Source organism: Cricetulus griseus (genome assembly GCF_003668045.3).
Source record: "Cricetulus griseus strain 17A/GY chromosome 1 unlocalized genomic scaffold, alternate assembly CriGri-PICRH-1.0 chr1_1, whole genome shotgun sequence".
NCBI lineage: Eukaryota > Metazoa > Chordata > Mammalia > Rodentia > Cricetidae > Cricetulus > Cricetulus griseus.
The window spans coordinates 187,980,015-187,996,243 of NW_023276807.1; the positions used below are offsets into that span (position 1 = coordinate 187,980,015).

Genomic DNA, 16,229 nt, shown 5'->3' on the forward strand with positions numbered 1-16,229 from the left:
TCCACAGTCCCCAGTGAGGGCATGTGTAGGAAGACACTGTAGCCCCACCTCCTAGTAGCCCCTACAGGTGTGCCTAGGCACGCCCATGAGGGCGTGGTCAGGGGAGGTCAAAGATGATGTGGAGAGAATTCTTAAGAGGCCATGAACACATGGATGAGCTTCTCTCTCTGGCCACGCTAGCTTTCAGCCTCTGGGCACACTCTGGCTTGCATTTGGGCTGGTGTTTATCTAAATAAAGAAATCTTAGCCTTACTGACTACAGATCATCTTTGAGCGCATGCAATAGTTGGCGCCCAACGTGGGGCTCGAACCCACTACCTGAGATTAAGAGTCTCGTGCTCTACTGACTGAGCTAGCTGGGCATGTCTCTACAATCCCCAGTGAGAGGATGTCTCCATAGTCCTTAGTGAGGGCATGTCTCCACAGTCCCCAGTGAGAGGGTGTCTCCATAGTTCTCAGTAAAGGCATGTCTCCAATGACCTAACTGCCTCTCACTGGGCCCCACCTCTTGCATTTCTATTCCCTTGCACTATTTCCCAGTAGTGCCCAGCTGTAGAACATGTGGGCGTTGGTGACACATTCAAGACCCAAACTCCAGCACTGGTGGGGACTCTGCACAGATTAAGGTCTGTTTGGTTTTTGTTGTTGTTTTTTTTTTTCTTTCTCCTTTAAAAATTTGGTTATTTTATTTTATTTGTATGTTTGCACATATATATGCACACTATATATGTGCCTGGTACCCAAAGAAGCCAGAAGAGGGCATCAGATTCCATGTAACTGTAGTTACAAGTGGTTGTAGCAGTCATGTGGGTGCTGAGAACTGAACCCAGGACTTCTGCAATGCTCTTAACCACTGAGTAATCTCTCCAGCATCAAGTTCTGCTCTTTTTGGAGAACTTGTTGCTAAACATTGAGCAGCATGTCACTGTCTTAGGAGCATGCTGGAAGGCTTCGTACATGTTCTTTCTCCCTCTCTCTCTCTCTCTCTCTCTCTCTCTCTCTCTCTCTCTCTCTCTGTGTGTGTGTGTGTGTGTGTGTGTGTGTGTGTGTGTGTGTGTGTGTTTCAACTAAAGAGGAAGAAAAATAACATTGTAGTTTCTTATATACAAGTAGAATATGTGAACCAGGTGTAGGGTTTCAGGCTTGTAATCCCTACTCAAGAAGGCTAAGACAGGACGATAAGAGAGTTCAAGACCAGACAAAGCAATTTCCCAGACCCTGGCTCAAAATGAAACTCTCCCTTTGTGAACAGACAATATTTCAAGTTTGGGGTCAGTAAAATGCACCTAAAAAGACAATGCTTGTCCTCTGTCACAACAGAGTGGGAGAGAGTAATAGCCCTTCAAAATAAACCCATGCTCTGGAGCCAGGATGCTGAAAATGGGTAGGTGATTTGAGGGTAAAGATGATGTAAGTGTAGCTTCTATAAAAACCAGAGCATGTGGTTTCAAAAGCTGGAAATAGGAAAGTCCAGTTTTATGCCATAGTTAGCTTCAGCTGTTAACCTGACACAAACCTAGAGTCACTTGGGAAGAGGGGAACTCAACTGAAGAATAGTCTCAATCAGATTGGCCCATGTTGCATTTTCTTAATTGCTAATTGGTTTAGGAGGGCCCAGCTCATGGTGCCATCCCTGGGTGGGCTTGGGCTACATAATAAAGCAAGCTAAGCATGAGCTATGGGCAAGTCAGTAACCAGTGTTTATGCCTTCATAGTTCCTGTTTCAAGTCCCTTCCTTAATGGATTGTAACCTGTAAGTCAAATAAACCCTTTCCTCCCCACAAGTTGGTTTTGCTCAGTGTTTTATCACAACACAAAAGCCAAACCAGGACACCTTACAAAAAAACTTCTAAAATGAACTAACCTGTTGCCATTGTGAAAAGATAAAGACTTTAAATTATTTTATAGAATCAAGTGGTTGGCATCAGGAATCATGGCAGCTGTTAGCCAACTCTCATCTAAGACCTTTGCAGGTGAGTGAAGAGGACCATCCTGGAACTTGTAACCCTCCTGAAAATGCTGAGATTATAAATGTTGCCAGGGTGGACCTCGTTTAAGTGTGTCCTCCAAAGCTCCAGCTGTTGGAAGCTCAGGACTCAGTGTGCTGATATTTCTGGGAGGTAAAACCTTGAAGAAACGGAGCCTAGGCCATCAAGATGGTTCAGCTGGTCAAGGCACCTGATGCCAAGACCATGACCTGAGCTAAATCTCTAGGACCCATGAGGTTTAAAGAAATGAGTGACTCTAGACAGGCAGTGGTGGCGCACGCCTTTAATCCCAGCACTTGGGAGGCAGAGGCAGGTGGACCTATGTGAGTTCGAGACCAGCCTGGTCTACAAGAACGAGTTCCAGGACAACCTCCAAAGCCACAGAGAAACCCTGTCTCGGAAAACCAAAAAAAAAAAAAAAGGAAATGAGTGACTCTCAAAAACTTCAGACCTACACAACACACTAAAATATGTAAACTAAAAACGTATAAATAAACATTAAGGATGGATGCATAAATATTGTTATTGATAGGAGCATGATTTAAAAAAAGATGACATTAGCTTAAGGGAGAAGCTCAAATGCAGCCGTGACACAAAAATCCTTTCATTATCTGATCTAACCACATTTGGATCTTAGTCGTCCCCCGCCGCCCCCAACCTATGTTCGGAATTCCTCCACAGTGGGAGGAATTCAGTGTGTGCAGACAGGTCCCAGAGTTGCTAACATCCCCCCACCCCACCACTCCTGAACTCAGTTCAGCCCTTTCCCCATTTCAGACATCCTGGCTGTGTGCATTTTCTGCATACACCTTTAAGACATTGGTCTCAAGATTTTGTTATTGTCTAACATTTGATTGTCTACTATCCCTGAGGACCATGCTCTCTATCTTATCTTCTTTCTTTATTTTTAAATTATTATTATTATTATTATTATTATTATTATTATTATTATTATTATTAAACAGACATGGGTCTCACTATGTAACTCAGGCTGGCCCTGCCCTCACCTTCAGCATATCTCATCCCCTCAAGTACTGGGATGCAGGCATGCATACACCACCATACATGGCTTATCTTTATTTTCTCATCTGCTAGAGCAGAGTAGCACTTATTTGAATGAATGAATGAATGAATGAATGAATGACAAAAGAGAAGGTACCATTGCCATAAGACTCTCTGATGTGTTATTTGTGAAATGGCCACCAGAGGGGGACAGAAGAACAGAGTCTAGTGAATTCTATCCATCCAGAAGAACTGTGTGTGGGTGGTTGTGGATTTCAAGATTATTTTAGGACTGGCAGGTAAGTCAGTCTAGTGGCCGAGGAAGCCTCTGTTTGAGACAAGAATTTTAAGCAAATCCTCCCAGGAAAGCATGTTGATATTCAGAGTTTAGAATAGTTGAAACATTTGAACAGTTTGAACTTGGAATTCAAGTTGGAAAGCTCAGATTCTGCTTCCAGCTCTAACACCATTCAGTCTGATCTCAGATAAGACTCTGGATTTGAGAAGGGTTAATTTCCAAATCTGGCAAACGGGTGGAATGATGACCTTTGTCTCCCAGCACCATTTTTGAGAACTGTAGGCAATAACGCGAACAAACAGCCAGAAAATGACAAACGCCAAGGCAACTGAAAAAGCATAATGTGAATTAGAGATCTAAATAACAACAGCTCCCATCTCCTTGTTCTAACCTGTGAACGGAAGCCAGCATATCCCTTGGCCAGTGGGTACGAATGTGTGCTGAGACTTTAAGTGGGAAGACTTGAGACAGTCTTAATCATTCTGCTACTACCTGGTCTTCTCAGGTAGACTGCCTGGCCAGCTCATCCGCCTGCCCACAGCATCTCCTCTACCTAGAAAATTCACAGGTGCTATTGCAACTAACAAGAGACAAGTCCATATGAACACTCTTCAGTGTCTAGTTGCATCCCTGTGTATTGTTTTAATAAACAAATATTGAAGAATATTTTAGATATGCTTGTAGTGCATGCATATTGAACCTATGCAAACTGGACTGTGCAGGTTTCACAAGAGCAACAAAGAAGCAAAATCTTCAAACCCTCGAAAGTGGCTAACAAAGCTAAATCCACACTCATTTGATAGTGTTGTTGATTAGAGTCAGTGAAGGAATGCTGAGCTTGGGTGTGAGGGTCTCCTTGGTGGGGCTCAAATCTTACAAAAGCCTGTGTGCTTCTATGCTTCTGGGTAACTGGAAGGTTTTTTTTTTTTATTGTGTGTTCATGTGTATGCATATATTCCCGTATGTTCAGATGCATTTACACATGTGTGTGCACACGTGTGAAGATCAAAGGTCAACCTCAAATGTCATTTCCCTAGTTACTGTCCATCTTGTTTTTTACCTGCCTGTCCTCCCTCCTCCCCCCCCCCTCTTTCTTTCTCTTTTGAGACAGCATCTCACTATGTACCTCTGGCTGGACTAGAACTTGCTATTTAGACCAGACTGGACTCAAACCCTCCACCTTGTTTTTTTTTTTTTTTTTTTTTGAGACAGGGTCTCTCACTGTCCTCATGCTCACAAAGTAGGACAGGCTGCCTGGCTATCAAGCCCTAGGGATACTAGGTTGCCACCTCCTTAGCACTGGCATTACCCAGTTTTTAAATATAGGTTCTGAGTATCACATTCAGGTCCTCACACTCACCTGAACAGCACTTTAGCAACTTAGCTATCTTCCCAGCCTAGTTTAAAGGACTTTAAAGGGAATGTGGGCAATACTTTTATCTTATATTTTTATCTTTAAACTCAGCTCACCATGGAAGGTGCTAGTCCACAGGTAGAAAGTTTGTGATACATCTTACCACAGCATGGCAAACTTCTATGGGAAGCACTGAGCTAGCCTACAAATAGGCCAAGACTCAGGGGCTCCCAGAGAGTAAGGTGGAATCCATGCTTCCCACTTCAAGACCAATGCTCTTTCCCCCACAGCTGTGTAAGTGAGCATACCTTTCACTACCGTAGGGATTCTGTGGTCTTCTTAACTGCTTTTGTTTTGTTTGTTTGTTTGTTGTTTTTGAGACAGGTTTTCTCTGTGTAGCTTTGAAGGCTGCCTGGCACTTACTCTGTAGACCAGGCTGGCCTTGAATTCACAGAGATCTGCTTGCCTCTGCCTCCTGAGTGCTGGGATTAAAGGAGGTGCCACCAGTGCCCAGCCTTAACTGCATTTGTTAGGGACATACTTTCTTTTAGGCAGAACCTGACTTTACACAGCTTTTACTTACTCACAGCCCTTCTTGGTTATCTTTTTCCTTCCTAATCCTTGTGGTCCTTTTTTAATGATTTATTTATTTTCTGTACATTGGTGTTTTGCCTGCATGTGTGTCTGTGTAAGGGTGTTAGATTCCCTGGAACTGGAGTTATAAACAGTGTAAGCTACCGTGGGTGCTAGGAATTGAACTCTGGTCCTCTGGAATAGTAGCCAATGCTTTTAACTGCTGTCTTCAGTCCCTATTGTGTTTCTTTTACATTACACTCATGTTGTGAGCTGGAAGCCAGTTTTGACTGTTAGCCTGGCAATTGGAGCCATGTGGGAAAAACATCCAGAGCAGCCTTGAGAAAGCCGCTGGCATTTGATTGCCTTCCTTCCTTCCCCTGAAACACAGAGGCCAGATGCATCCTATCCCCCAATGGTGGTGGCTCACTGCGTGACCTAGCTTTTGAGTTTCCTTTTCCTCTTAGGTGAGGCCACACTTTCTTGGCACTTTTAGCCAAGATTCTTTGAAGACCAGAAGAAAGGAGGGCCGTTCTCTCAAGAAGTGTGCTAGGGGAGCAGCTGAAAGCTTGACAGAACAGGCATGCTCATGTGGCTTCCCTTACTCAGATACCCACTAAACTGACCCGAGTTGATATGCTAGCTTGTAACTACTTCCCTTGTCCTCCTGGCGGATGAAGAGACCATTTTTGTGAGACAGAAAGTCAAGCACTGAACATTCACAAGATCAGGATCCAAAACCCTGTGGAAGCTGTGGAAAACAGGATAATCTGGGCTTTAATGGTTTGTTGACAGTCTCGGGAAACACAGGAAGAATTCCAAGATGGTGGGAATTTCCTCTGGCTCCTGTGGCTAGGTGGCCTGAGCCTTCATGGGGGGAATTTTGTCAGATCTCAAGGGAACATGAAGATACCAGGACAGGATGTAGAGAAGTCTACTTTGGAGGTCGTTAAAAAGTAGGGTGACTCTTTTCATCCTAGAAGTCTGTGGAATGACATCTTGAAAAAAGAACTCAAAACATGACAACTGCAAAGCTGTTTATTTACCCCATCCCTTGATTTTAAGCTGTTTTAAATTAGTTAAAAATCACCACATTTTGCAGTTTCCTAGATAATATTACACACATATCAAAGACCCTTTGCAATATACTGAGGCTGCAGTATGGGAGGAGGACGCTAATGCTTGGCTGAGAATCACAGGCAGTTAAGGAGTGGAAATTGTGTCTGCGATACAAATGGAGGTTCAAAGTTTTCCACAGAAGTTTTCTCCTGTTACATAAACTCCTACCTTCACTGAGTTCTGTCAGGGAGTCTATGGCGTCTGGACCTTCTCCCTAGACCCCTTCCTCAACTCCACACTCCCCTCATCATCTAGTTGCTAAAACTTTTCAAAGGCTCTCTTTTCAGATGGACACTTAACCCCCCATTGCTGCTTAAACTGGGAAACAAGAATGTAGGAGAAGGCAAGAGAGGCAGGCTGAGCGGAGTTTGGGAGGATATTGACTCCGAGATACCCATTCCTTCTCTTTGCAGCTTTAAGTCATACCCTTAGACCCTTCTCCTCTACCCTTGGCTATATTTTCTAAGCCAAAGAAATGACCAGGGGCATGAGGGAATTGTACCTATGGAGAAAATGGGATGCAGGGCACTGGAGACTAGTTCTGTCCTAGGGAACTTAGACTCCTAATCATCAGTCACATATACTGGCACCAGGTTCCTCCCTAGGCCATGGTGCTGTTGGTTTACAGACAGATGAATCCATGTGGAGATGAGGCCATGTCAGTGATGACTTAGAGACAGCAAATAGCTGAGAGCTTTTTAAGATGTTCAGCAGCCCCAGGCTGCTAACTTGGTGCATCATACACACCAAATTCCCACCTCCTTCTGGGCAGTGCATGGATGCTGGCCTCAAACATTTAAAAATCCTTCTGCTTTTATCTCTCAAGTGCTGGGATTAAAAAATATGTGCCACCCACCCTGCACAAACTCCTCTATTAACACATCTTCAAAGTAGCTTTTTCTTTTTGCAGCTAAAATTTTTGAAGAAAGGCACCCAGAAGTGTTCCTGCCCTCCATATTTATGATGCAAACTGAGCATGCCCAAACTCTTTTCCTTGACTTTGAGCTAAACCTGTCTAAAAACACGTACACCATCTTTCCGTCTTGAACTATCACTTCAAACTGGGACGTGCCCACCCAACCGGCTTTCCCACTCTGTGTAGGCTGCCCAAGCAACACCTCCGCACTTTATCTGCTCTAGCGCTAGCCTTCCTTGCTGCAGGAAACAAATCTTTCTCCATTCTTCTTGGCTTTTTATTCAACAAGGTGGGAGTGTAAGGATTCAGGCAATATGCTGGCCTGTACTGGTCATCTGGCAGAATGCACTCAGGTCAGCCCAGGGTTCCATGATTGTATAGTCTGCATGCAGATGCAAAGGACCCTTTTAAAATAAAGACCCCTCCCACTTATCCTCTCTTACTGCTCTGACCTTTCCAGCTCTCCCTCCCCGCCCCAGCTCCTCTTTTTCCAGCTCTCTTTCTGCTCTCTTCCCCCGTGGTTCCCTTGGGGCAGACAGGATTTTTTCCTGTCTCCCTCTTCTCTTCTGCCCTCTCTGTGTGTCTTTGTGTCTCTTTACCTATTTTCTCTTTTCTTCCCTTTCCTTCCCCTAATAACACTTGTCACTTACACTCTGTCTGCTTGGTGTGTTTATCCCCTGCCTTGGTCACCTTCGCCTGCCATGGAAGCCATACAAGGTTCCCACAAGCTTTATCTTAAAGGGAGTCCATTGCATTAGGTCACAATATTAAGAGTGCAGGCACTGAGTTGTTAAGGGTAGGAGGACCTATGAAAATAAAATATCCTGACTTCCCTGTTTGGGTGTGAATGGAAACTGAGAAGTGATGTCCATTGGAAGGGAGCAAATGTCCTTTGGTTTGTCTTTATTTGGGGGAACAATGCATTTTTTTTTTCTTTTTTTCAGGAGCTCACAAGTTCATCAATATGCACACACCTGTGCATGTTGGGTGTATCCATGTGTTCGCTCATGCATGTGAATGTAGAGGTCAGAAGTAAATGTTGAGTGTCTTCCTTTATCTTGCTTCACTTTACTTTTTGGAGACATGTCTCTTGCTGAACCTTCAGCTCACTAAGTGGATAGACTGGGCAGCCAGCAAGCCCTCGGGCTGTCCCTCCCAGCCCTGGAATTACAGGTCTATGCCCATGCTTGGTTTTGATGTGGACTACAGGGCTTGAATTCAAGTCCTCACACTTGCATATCAAGTACTTTATCCACTGAGCCATCGCCCCAATTCCTGACCCCATTAAAGAATTCCTATTTATGTATAGTGGGTGTGCCTGTGAGTGTATGCTACATGTGTGTGGGTGCCCAGAGAGGCCAGAAAGAGAATATCAGGTCCTCTGGAGCTAGAGATACCTGCGGTTGTGAACTGCTAGATATGGGTGCTGGGAATTGAGCTCAGGTCCTCTGGAAGAACAGCAAGTACTTTCAACTGCCGAGCCATCTGTGTGGCCTAATTTTTATTTTTACTTTATTGTATGTGTATGGATGTTTTTCCTGTATGTATGTCTGTGTACCAGGTATGTGCCTGGTGCCCAAGGAAAACCAGAAGAGAGTATCAAGTGCCCCAGGACTGACGTTTCATATGGTTGTGAGCCACTAATGAGGGCTGAGAATTGAACCTAGATTCTCTGGAAGTGCAGCCAGTGGCCTTAACCATTAAACGATCTCTCCAGCCTCATCCCCACCTTCATTTTCAAGAGAAGAAATTATAAAGTTGTCCAAACCTGTTTTTGAACTCCAGCATGAAATTTAGATTTGGTCTTTACCCAAAAGTCAATCTTTTGGGAGGTTTGAATTAAGCTATTCGTGCAAATTTGGGTTTCAAGTATGAAAAATCTCCTGTTTCCCACTTCAAAAGAAATAAAAGCCTGTGTATTATGTGCCAAAAAGCTATCAAATTGTTGGAGACTGTGAGCTTCAAACTTGGATGGATAAAATGGTCATCAAAGGAGGAAATATAAGTCAAAGGTCAGTAAAGTAGCCACACTTGTAATGCATTCAGCTCATGCAGGCCTAGTATGAGGAGGTACTGATGGGTGGCACCATGTATCGTACCTGACTGGACTCTGGGCAGGGACCTCCAGCTGTAGCGAGCTCATGCTTGATAGACCCTTATCTTTTGGGTGGGTGATCATGATGGTCAGTAACTGGCTCCCCTAGTTCAAGTTTGTAGCTTTGAAATTCCAGATATGATGAAGTCATTTTTTTGTTGACAAACCTTCTGTGTATCTGCATTGACCTCAGGATACATCAACGCCTACCTCAAGCAGCCGTAAGAGTTGACAGGCTTGATTTGGCTCCCACTCACTCCCTGGCTCCGAGATCTTTAGCCACTCCCAAACTCCCACCCTCTTCTCCAGTCACTCTGACTCCATGGTGTTGCAAGAATGTTCACTCTCTTTAGCCTCAGTCCCTGTACGCGCTGTTCTTTCTGTTGGAACTGCATCTTAGCCCCAGTTCTTGTTTTTTTCATCAAGATCCACATCACATGTCACCTCTTCCAGGAAGAACAAAGGATACCTCCTCTGGAGGCCCACAGCATGTGGGAATTTGTCAAGTTGTAGAATAGTCATCAGGTGAAATGTCTGTCTCCTCAACAGTGAAATTCCTAATGCTGCCTTCAATTCTGGTTTCCTAACCTCTAATACAGAGTGCGTGGCTTATAACTTATGTTTAATGAACCATTGTCAATCAAACAAAACAAAACTGGACTTGGGGATGTAGATTCACTGGAAGAGTGCTTGCCTGGCACACTGGAATCTCTGAGTTCAGACCTCAGCATTACATAAACTGGGCTTCATGGTGCATTTGGGAGGCAGAGTTAGGAGCATCAGTAGTTCATCATTATTAATCATATAGCAAGTTTTATAACCTGCGATGCATGGCACCCAATATAAAACAAAACAAAACTCCAATTCTCCATAAACTCCACCTACATTTCATACCGAGGGAAGAAATCTGAGAAAGGTAGGGTAGCTGGGCTTTTAGAGGGTCTGTGTTGTGGAGACATGGAGATTATTTTATGTTCATATCATAATTTTACCTGAAATTAATAGATCTCCGTAAAATGGGGTCCCAAGACTATCTAAATCCACAGGAACTGAACATGATGTTGTTACTGTTGTTAGAAGTGTTGCCACCATGGATTGTATGTCACAGAGTTTGGAATTCACTTATTTAATTAACAAGGATATTTTAAGTTCCAACTGGGCCGGGCCTTGGGCATATTTAAACTTGAAGACATGGCTTATTTTCCCCAAGGGGCTTGTAGTTGGGTGGGGCATGGTAATGGTATTTGGTTTTGATTTGATGCTATTGTTACTTAAGCCCTCTGAAAGTAACGGGTTCTTTGGAGGGAGTTCTGAGGAACTCAGCCAACCAATTTTAAGTCTGTTCCAAGAAATTTTTAGAGGTTTTTTCCTGAAGGAAAACAATGCATAAAGATCACTGAAGGGCTTAAATATAGATGGCACCCCCACCATGGAAACAAAACATGTTTTTAAACAAATGACATATTAGCTTAATGAATAAACAAGAACATCCAGGAGGATGATACTTAGAAATTAGGAAATTCAAACCATGGACTTCTGGTATACCTCAATCATCAGGCATTAGTATGATTTTCTCTCTAGAGGCTCAGTCTGACCCTGAAGTCTATAAGAATCATTGTCCAGGCTTTTTGTATGGATAGAAAGTATCCTTGAGGGAGATGTTTAATTAGGAATGGAAGACAGAGGGAACCCAGGACAGGCTTACTGCCCCATACCAACTCATTTCAAGACCCAGATGGCATTGGTACTGGAAAGGTTTGCAACACATAGACAATGCCAGCAACTGGACCTGTGTCAGTGGTCAAAGGAATTTAGGATGGAAAATACAGGCAGAAATTGCCTTATCATAAAGCAAAGAACAGACCAAAGTGCCAAAGCTCTCTTCCGAATGCCATCCACTCAGCTCTCTGTTCTGGGCAGCCACTCTCCTCAGTGTATGTTCTAAGAGTTAGAATTCTGAGATCTAGAAATATATTTAAAAGAGAATCTGAGGATGGCTATTTACTTTTTAAAAAAAAATAATCAGAATATTATGAATTACTGGCTCCACATATTTCCCTGATCTCTATCCACATCCTCTGCTATCTGTATTTCTTTTGTGTATTTATTTGTACTTCCTAATCCAGATATAGTGGGATATAGGAACAATTGGTGTCATCACTGAGCAGAGGCTAGGTCCCAAGGGATAAAAGCTGGTTCTACTGGCTACTCTTGTATCTCTTCCATCACAAGAAGCGATTTATCCCAATAGCTGCTGCCCTCTACCCACAATGAACACAAGGGAGCAAACAATGAACCCGAATCAGTGAAGAGCTGAGCTGGATCCTTAGCTTGAATCAGAGACACCTAGTTAGCATTAATCTACATCCACAGCGTCCTCGCCAACTCTGAGATGCAGAAGCAAAAACGAATGTTTGTAGTTTATGTCGCTGAATTTCAGCTTGATTTGTTATACAGCAATAACTGAGTGATACAAGACCAATCTGTTGGTACAGAGCAGCGTCTTGGCTCATATCTGTTTTATTCTTTCCTGTTTGTGCACTTAACTCCTTTGTGTCCTGATCTGGTGTCCGTGTAGCTGTGATGAAAAGTCCAAGTTTGCAGGTCACCCATGTGGTAGACATTGAAACAGAAGGATTTAGATTAGAGTTGTAGTTGGTGCTTGTCTTAGTTAGGGTTTTTATTGCTGTGAAGAGACACCATGACCATGGAAACTTTTATAAGGAAAACATTTAATTGGGGTGGCTCACTTAGAGTTTCAGAGGTTCAGTCCATTGCCATTAGGGTGGGACGTGGAGGTATTCAGGCAGTCATGATGCTGGAGCTGAGAGTGCTACATCTTACAGGCAACAGGAAGTCAACTGAGACATTGGGCAGTATAGGAAACCTCAAAGTCCACCCCCAAGTTGATACCCTTCCTCCAAAAAGGCCATGCCAACTTCAACAAAGCCACACCTCCTAATAGTGCCACTCCCTGTGAGATTATGGGGTCAATTACCTTCAAACCACCACAGTACTTTTGGGTTTTGCTTTGTCTTTGTTAATTCACATCTTCATAGGTTGTTGTTTTCCTTTCTCTCCCCTCCATATCCAGGGGTCCTTCTTAGCTACGATAGCAGCTTCGGCACTGACTCTTCCCAATGCAGTGGTAACAGCCTTGTGCAGCTTCATCAGCTCATTTTACTTCTCGGGTCCAATTTCCACAGCAAAATCATTTTTCTGTATCCCTCATTAAAGTAGTACTTCCCTGATCAAATCCTACCTGATAGATCCCTCCCTCAGCCATCCCTGCAGGTGTGTTTACTATTGCTAGGGGCCGGAAAACAAGGCAGTAAACCTGTACACAGGGCAAAAGTCCTTTGTAAAACTCCACATTCGCAATAGCTGTAAGTATTTTGACTCTCAGCTACCACCCTTACCACCCCCACTGTCTTCTCAGAACTCCTTAGCGGGAGGACCTTGACCAGCAGAGAATGAATAGTGAATGATGAAATCATCACAGAAAAGAAAACCAAAAAAACCAACATTCAATTCCCAGCTTTGGGGCACCAATGGGTGGGGTTAACCATGGATTTGTCATCTGATTTTAAATTCAAAGCAGCAGGCTCTAAAGAAGAGAAAAATAACTTTATTTAATTCAATATTGCTATTTTCATAATTTCTCAGAACAGGTTGTACAGACCAACACAAATGTTATGGAGATGGAGACAAATGAAACAGAATCATAACAAGAGGATGTCATAACTCAGACTCGAGGTGGCCCAGCCCACTGTGAGGTGGTCTCAAAGCAAGGAAAACAAGCTCCATGTGCACATGGAATAAACAGCCTAAGGCACAGACCTGGAAGTTTGGGAAGTGACTCACTTTCAGGAATGAGCCCCTTTGGAGGCAGATACAAACATTCCTTTTATTTTCCCCTTGTGACTTGGCCACTGGGAGATGCTGCTACAGCCATGTGGTACTCTAGCATTTACTGGGTAGGCACTGGCCTCTCCTGCCCCATGTGGTGTGTTTTTGTTTTGTTTTTCTTGGCATCCCAAGTCCTCAGGGTTCACCATGCTCTAAAATCAGTGGACTTCTTGGTATGTGGGGTGAAAATATGCGAGAACTCCTCTTGTAAGGACCCATTGTTAGGGACGTTTGGACTGAAATGCTGTGGCTGAGTCCCCCACAGCAGCAATGAATGAAACAGCCTCCGAGAGAGAAGGGGTTGAAAAAGAATCCGGAGTTCCTGGCTGGAGGTAGAGTCAGTCAGTAGGAGATGTCAGCAACCGAGAAGCAATGACTGAGGTTAGGGTCGCAGCTGGGGAGGACTGGAGGCTTTCAGGAGAACCAAGGCAGGAGAAATTTGGGCCAGAGCTGTCACAGGTCTGAGGGTACATCACCAGTGGCTCTGGCTGAGTGCACTATTGCTCTCCTTTCTTCTGAGTGCGTCTCATCACCAGGGCTCTGGAGATATGTCACCCAGAGAAACCAGGCCCTTGGGCACACAATACAGGGACCACTCACTGCTGCATTATTCCTAACAGCTCTGATCGTGACAGCATGCTAACAACCTCAACTGCAGAGTGGATCAGACATGGTTGTGTATTACTTATAAGCCAATGGGGCTGATTTGTACAGTAAAATGCTATACATGCTTTCTAGGTTTACCAACTGGGTAACTTAGACCAAAATAATTTTTTTGTTTTGTTTTCCAAGACAGGGTTTCTCTGTGTAGCCCTGGCTGTCCTGGATCTAACTCTGTAGACCAGGCTGACCTCAAACTCAGAGATCTGCCTGCCTCTGCCTCCTGAGTGCTGGGATTAAAGTTGTGTGCTTCCACCGCCTGGCACAACCAAAAGAAAATTTTAATTTAAAAAAATTCTTTTTTTTTTTTCTAAGACATCATCTCTAGACAAGGCTAGTTCCAAGTCTCTATTTAGAACAGAATGGCCTTGAACTTCTGGCACCCATGTCCCAAGTTCTAGAAATGGTTTCTGTGGCACTGAGGATCAAATCCAGGGCTCTGTGCATGCTAGATAAGCACAGTACCAACTGAGCTCATCCCCAGCCTAAAAACTTGTTCCATCACAGGTCAGGGAGCTAGGAGTCTGAAATCAAAAGATCAGCAGGGTTGGCTCCTGTTTGAGCCTCTAAGGAGCATCTGTTTCCTGCCTTTCCCCTTCCAGCTGCAGCTGGCAATCCTTGGCAATCTTTCTTGTAGCTCTGTCCCTACCATCCCCACCGCTCGAATCACAGGGTCTCCTTCTTCTCTGTCTGTGTTTCCATCAGGACATGGTCATCAGAATTAGGACCCCCTTCCCCAATCTGAAATGATCTCATCCTAACTTAAATGATCCTGTGTAAGGAGCCTTGTAACCAGCCAGGCAAAGGCCTGGCTGAAGAAAGATTAAAAAGAAAGGGAGTATAGGCCCACTACCCAGCCATTGTAGGTAAGAGTGAGAAAGTGTGGAGTGTGGCAAAGTGTGATTAGCAAGATTTAGCAAACTATTTAAGGACCAGTTCAGAACTTGGAACTTTAGAGTATACCACGACTCTATGTCCTGGAGCTCTCCTCCACTAACCTGAAACAACCAGTCCTTCAAGCTGAGTGCTGCCCCCGTTGGTAACCTGATACCAGGACACCAGGCCCTCAGGAGACCAGCCTGAATCCAGAGGAACAGAGCCCGAACCTGCAGGCCAGCTGCAGGAGAGGTACCCCCTGCTGTGAGCCTGTTGTCTGTGGTTCTTAGGATTGTTTGCTTATGCTTGTGTGTTACTTTGACATAAGTGTGAAGTAAAACTTATATACTCAAAACCAACTTGCTGAGTTTGTCATTCCTCCCAGGTCAAAACCTGGTAAGGGCTTGAGACATCCTGTTTTCAAACAACATTGTGAACATGAACTTGGAGGCACACTATTCTACTCAGTGCAGTCCCATACACCTGTGGACATGGTAAGCCACAGGGCATGCAACACTCTGGATGCAACAATGCAATAGTGAAAGAAGGTACAAAAGAATAAGAAGTATGATGTGACAGCATGAAGTTCAAAGCCAGGAGAACTGAGTTGTGGTGTTTAGGAACATATGCTTTGCTGATGATATTACAACAAAAGCCAGATAAATTTTGGGGTAGTGGAAGGGAAACATGGAAGAGAATGTGAGAGAGGGTTTGGAGGTTGGTGGAACATTCTATTTCTTCATATGGCTGGTGACTACAGAAGAGCTCAATTTTAAGGTTCAGTTGAGGGATTTTATTTTTTCCCATTTTTTAAAATTTATATTAGAAACAAGGTTGTTTTACATGTCAATTCCTGTTCCCTCTATCTCCTCTCCTCCCCTGCCCCTGCAACTAACACCCTACCTATCCCATGCCCTTTCTGCTCCCCAGGGAGGGTGAGGCCTTCCATAGGGGGTCTTCAGAGTCTGTCGTATCCTTTGGGATAGGGTCTAGGCCCACTCCCGTGTGTCTAGGTTCAGGGGGTATCCATCTATGTGGAATGGGCTCCCAACATCCATTCTTATGCTATGGATAAGTACTGATCTACTACTACAAGAGGTCCCATAGATTTCCGAGGCCCCTTCACTGACACCCACGTTCATGGGGTCTGGATCAGTCCAATGCTGCTTTCCTAACTATCAGTCTGGGGACCAAGAGCTCCCCCTTGTTCAGGTCAGCTGTTTCTGTGGGTTTCACCAGCCTGGTATGGACCCCTTTGCTTATCAGTCCTCCTTCTCTGCAACTGGATTCCAGTTCAGTTCAGTTCAGTGTTTAGCTGTGGGTGTCTGCTTCTACTTCCACCAGCTGCTGGATGGAGGCTATAGGTTGGCATATAAGTTAGTCATCAATCTCTTTATCAGGGGAGGGCATTTAAGGTAGCCTCTCCTCTGTTGCTTAGC

General features: G+C 44.2%; 1 non-coding gene across 1 annotated transcript; it reads right to left on the reverse strand.

Moving 5' to 3' along the window:
* Nucleotides 1-290: 290 nt before the first annotated feature.
* Trnak-cuu lies at nt 291-362 on the reverse strand. Its single transcript has one exon. It is a non-coding gene; the product is annotated as a tRNA-Lys (tRNA).
* Nucleotides 363-16,229: the final 15,867 nt, after the last annotated feature.